Source organism: Eucalyptus grandis, chromosome 7, assembly GCF_016545825.1.
Source record: "Eucalyptus grandis isolate ANBG69807.140 chromosome 7, ASM1654582v1, whole genome shotgun sequence".
Classification (NCBI taxonomy): domain Eukaryota; kingdom Viridiplantae; phylum Streptophyta; class Magnoliopsida; order Myrtales; family Myrtaceae; genus Eucalyptus; species Eucalyptus grandis.
The window spans coordinates 28,157,353-28,163,352 of NC_052618.1; positions in this window are offsets into that span (position 1 = coordinate 28,157,353).

A 6,000-nucleotide genomic window follows, 5' to 3' on the forward strand; every position below is an offset into this window, starting at 1 on the left:
ATGCATGCGTATTTGCCAAGCAAGCGAGGGTCGGTGGAGGTGGAATGCAAGGATTTGAGAGTCGGGCTCTCCTCGACACACACCGGGAATTTAAAAGACGGGGAAGGATTGCTCGGTTCGCTTCGCTTGATCAGCAGAAAATTAACGGGAAACCCCAAACTTCATCATCACTCGCGGGTTTTCTAATCTCTTCATCATTCACAGCTTTAGTTAATCTTCTCAAGATCCTCATTTCCGTCTCTTTAAAGAACGTTGGTGAACAGTGCATGCATGGATCGCGGGAGTTCTTCATCCCTTTTAGATGGATGGAGTTTCTCTTCGTGTGGTAGTAGTTGCTTCTGTAGCTAGTAGCTCATCGTGTACCTTTTAGGAATCAATCAATCAGATGAAGTTCATTTGAAATTATGCATTGACTTAGAACCCGTCACGTACCGTGAAAAGTGGCCTTCTCTTTTTGTGTTCTTTTTCTTTTTTTCTTTTTCTTTTTTTGGCTTGGCTTGAAGAAAATCGGCTTACTTTAGCGTGTAACTATCAATTATTAGGCGATAGTTTAGCAGCCAAATAACCAAAAAATGAAAAATAAAAACATGAGATTACTCGATCCACCTACAACCATTTTCCCTACTTAGAAAATCACTGTGAATACGTAATAATCAATTGTTGGAAATTGCGCAAAATAGATAAGCGATATGATGTGTGCAACGACCCTAACTTGATACATGCCCTTAGATATTGACTTCTGCTACTTTTACTTTGATAAATTTCATCATTTATTTCGTAAGTTGTGACTATTCTACTATTTGTGTTGACAATATAGCTTGATTTTTTTTTCCCAACAAAGGAAATACCCATTTGTGTTTGTATCGACGCGATGTTCAATGCCCACTTCTCCAATAAGATTCCACCACATCATTTAATACGTTAATCTCATTATGCAGGCTTAGCATACCTTTTATCGTTCTTGGGCAATCATACATCCCGTGTGTAGGGGCTAATCAAACCGGCCATAACTACAATATGGACAATTTCATTGATCAAATGGGTCGATATAGACACTAGAAAGAAAACCTCTCAGTGCTCAAGTGAAGAATTAGAGGAACTCTATGTAGTTTTCATGCGAAAGCTGTGAACCCGACCCGTATATCATGGATAGTGAATTACTGATCGATACAGGCCGAAATCAACGACACCCAAAATTGATGTTCTGACATATGATGTGGACATGGATTTTAGGGCTATGAAGATACTATATTAATGATGGATCTGGACCAAAGGTGTTGAAAGATATGCATCAATCTGGAAGATACACTCAGATTCTTAACCAAATTGGTCTTTACATAAATTAGCTAGAAATCTTAGATTGATAATAGATTTGATTTCTAAATATTTCTTTGCCTTTATTATTTCTTTTTCTGTACTATAATTACGAAGCATTGTACATCGAGAATATACATTGAATACACGAAATTCACAAATCTCTCTAGTCTTCTTCATCTTCTTTCATGGTATCAGAGCCTCGAGGCTACTGACCGCTTCCGCTCTTGATCACCTAATCCAGGGGAACTCTGATCTGCAAAACAGACAGATTTGCTTTCTGGAAAACAGGGATTATTTTACTAAAGAAGAAGACTATTTTTCTTACCAACCATGGCCAACTCTCCTTCGTAGGCTAGTTTCTCTGCTGACAATCAAACAGCGGCTGAAATCTCATCCCAGTTTGCTGCGACGACCCAACCGACGACCCAATCTCTTCAACCTCAGCCCGTGCAATGGCGGCCAACTCAGGCTCAGATTAATCTGGGGCAACCCATTGCGGGTCAACCAATCCAGTGGGTACCTTACCCATGGTACATTGGGTCGAGCCCTAATCCATCATTGCCTGGTAACATGGGCCACCAAAGCCACGTCCAACCCAAAGGGAGCCCACCATCCATAATTGGGGCAAGCCCAACCAACGGGTTGGAGCGGACGAGTGGGTCGAACGGGTCAGGAGACCCGGGCAATGGGACGAATCCCTACCCGGAACTTATAATGCGGATTACCGATTCGGGTCAAGCAAACCGAGTTTAGGGACAAATCCCTACCCGAATTTCGCGCCCGATTTTTTGCCGTTTCCCATCGGAGCCATCACCGGACAACCGGAGCCCGGAGACCCCCTGTATGTCTCAACAGCCGATTGCCCAAAATTACGGCTAATCAACCTGCAATTAACCGGGCTAGAGAACTATTCCAGGTGGTCTCGAGATCTCAGATGAGCGCTGGTGACAAAAGACAAGGATGGGTTCCTAGATGGAACCGTCTCGATTCCGACCGACGACCGACTGGCGCGATCCTGGAGAAAATGCAACCAGCTCATTCGCTTATGAATTGGGAATTGCATTTCTCCAGATGTCGCGGCCGGTCTACCATCACCGGAGGATTCCAAAAATATGTGGGAGAATGTCAAGCAAATGTACGGCAAGCTAGATCGGGCAAGGATTTTTTCTTTAATGCAAGAACTTAGCGAATTAAAGCAAGGAAACATGACGATTTCCGCATGCTACAACAAATTATCGTCTCGTGGAATGACCTCGAAGCTGCAAAAGAGAAGCTTGAGGGACCAAAAGAGACGCTCGCACAATACCAATCGATGAAAGAGCGAGAAAAGGCTACCCGATTTTTGCTTATCTTGAATGAAACTTACTTGACATTCTGATAGCAGATATTGGCTATGGAACCCGTGCCACCTCTCGGGCGGATCTTTCAATTAGCTGTCCAGGAAGAAAGCCAGAGGCTCGCTTCATCAGAACTAGCGAAAGGAGGAGAGAGCTTCGCTTTGGCCAGTCGCGGCGAGCGGCAAAATTGGACACCCAAAACCCTAGCACACGAAAAAGGGGGTGAGCTAGGGTTACGGGCATCCGGATCTCGAGGATTCCGTCTCCTTAAAAAGGAGGAACGAGCGGCTCAGATTTGCCGCGCGGATCGGACGGCCCAAAAGGGCCTATCTACTCGTCCAGATCCAACGGACGAGATGAGAGGACCTGGAAGACATCCGACGGTGGCGGCATTTCCCTCACATCCGACAGTGGGAGTTATTTCTCGGGATCTGACGGTGGAGGAATTTTCTCAGCATTTGCAAAAAAAATTTAACCCAAAAAAGGGTAAATTATATTGTGATTTTTGCAGAAGGCCACACCACACAGTGGAAAATTGCTGGAAATTACACGGTAAACCCAGAGAAAAAGGAAAAAGAATTTCTGCAGGTTATCAGGTTGGTTTTTCTAATGCTGATCGGTCTATTACAAATGACCAATACCAGCAACTAATGCAGGCAATACAGAAATTAGACACCTCAAACAAAGGAGGAAATTTCTCAGGTATTTCTTGTTGCTTGATCAATATTATTTCCAGAAAAACCTGGATAATTGATTTTGGGGCAAGTGATCATATTGTTTGTGAGAGGGCATTATTTTCAGATATTCATGAGGATTTAGAATTTCCTATTTCTGTTCAATTACCAAATGGAAATAGTACTCATGTCAAAATCACTGGAACAGTCAAACTCAGCCCACAAATCACACTTCAAAATGTTATTTTCCTTCCAGAATTTCAATTCAATCTTATTTCTGTGTCCAGAGTCTGCAGAGAAAATTCCTGTCGTGTATTGTTTGGTTCTGACTCTTGCTTATTTCAGGCCCTTTCGACTGGCAAAGTGATGGGCTTGGGTAGTCTTTCTGAAGGATTATTTCTATGGAAGAATTCTCCAAGTAATTTATCTTTATTTCCTTCAAATAAAATGTCATTGTGTAACACGACTACCAATGATAAAGACTACCTTTTACATTCACGTTTGGGTCATAGTGCTTCCATTCCTTACTCTAAGTGTCGATATGTCCCATTGCAAAGCAATCACGCATTCCTTTTTCTCTTAGTAACAATCGTACCATGAATATTTTCTCTTTAATTCACATAGATGTCTAGGGTCCTTATCATACCCAACATCATGATGGGTCCCGATATTTCTTGACGATTGTGGACGATTATTCTCGTGCCACGTGGGTTTTTCTGATGCAGTCCAAAGGACAAGTTTTCTCATACTTAAAAACTTTCATTGCTCCATCCAAGAATCAATTTGGAAGATCTATTCAACGAGTTAGGATAGACAATGGCAGGGAGTTTTTCAATAATGACTACAGTTTACTCTTATCATCTCAAGGAATTCTTCGTGAGAGTACTTGTGTTTATACTCCACAACAGAATGGACTAGTGGAGCATAAGCATCGTCACCTATTAGAAGTTGCACGTGCATTAAAGTTTCAAGCATCTATTCCAGAAGATTATTGGGGTGAATGCATAATTACTGTAGCATATCTCATCAACCGTATGCCAACTCGGGTTCTCAATGGAAAAACTCCATTTGAATTACTCTTCAAGAAGAAACCGGAATTGAGACACTTAAGGATATTCGGTTGCTAGTGCTTTGCTACTGTCTTGGGTCCTCGAAACAAAATGAGCCCTCGAGCACGACGCTGCATATTCATGGGTTATCCGAATTTACAAAAGGGGTATCGTGTCTTGGACCAATCAACACTAGAATTCTTCATCAGCAGAGATGTAATATTTCACGAAGATGTTTTTCCTTTCAAGGAAAGGGATTCTTCAAGGGAGGCATCAAACACTTCTGGTAAGTCTTTCTCTATGGAAGAATTTCCACATATTGAATACCTTGTCACAGGAACTCAAGCGCTAATTACTCTAATGGCTTCTGAGATCTCTGCACCAGAAATGACTGAAAATTCAAATGACGCGGTTCAAGGAAATTTCTCCATGATCGAAGAGTCCTCCAATGAAGTTGGCAATACGGAAATATCCTCAACTCCCGTTCAAGTGAATCCTCCTCGACGATATGGTCGGTCTACACGACCGCCGGCCTAGACACAAGACTATGTTTGTGCATCCCTAAACTCACCAGGTATTCATTACCCAATATCGTCTTATGTTTCGTTCCATAGACTCTCACCGGAACATAGATGCTGTGTGAGTCGAATATCAGAGGATATCGAGCCATCTACTTATGAAGAAGCAGCCAAAGACCCAAGATGGCAAGAAACCATGGGGGCTGAATTGCAGGCACTAACTGCAAATGGGACCTGGGATTTGGTCACTCCACCACCAAATAGGAAACCCATCGGATGCAAATGGGTTTACAAGATCAAATACCGCATTGATGGATCCATTGAGCGTTACAAAGCTCGATTGGTGGCCAAAGGATTTACTCAACGGGAAGGGTTTGACTATCATGAGACCTTTTCTCCCATCGCCAAAGACGTAACTGTAAGATCATTTTTATCTATTGCTGCTATTAATGATTGGCCATTACATCAAATGGATGTGCATAACACCTTTCGCATGGAGATCTAGAAGAGGAAATCTACATGGATATTCCTCAAGGATTACGGAGACAGGGGGAAAATAGAGTATGTCGTCTCCGTAAATCTCTTTATAGTCTTAAGCAAGCTTCCAGGCAATGGTATGCCAAATTTGCCGATGCTCTCACTTCTACAGGTTTCAAGCAGTCCAAATATGATTACGCCTTATTCACATGGAATCAAGGTACGTCATTTATTTATCTGATGATATATGTTGACGATATCCTCATCATGAGAAATGATAGAACTGCGATAGAGAGATTCAAAAAGTATCTGCACCTTACTTTTCACATTAAAGATTTGGGAGCACCCAAATACTTCCTTGGGATAGAAATTGCTAGATCTGATCACGGGATTTCTCTTAGTCAACGGAAATTTGTGCTGGAGATTGTATCAGAGGCAGGATTGTTAAGATGCAAACCATCAGTCATTCCAATTGAGCAAAATGTGAAATTGACCACCAAGGATTATGATGCCGGGACATATGAAAATCATGATCCCGTCCTTAATGATCCTTCAGGTTATCAGAAACTCGTTGGGAAACTTATATACTTGACTATGACCAGACCCGACATATCATATGCAGCGCAGA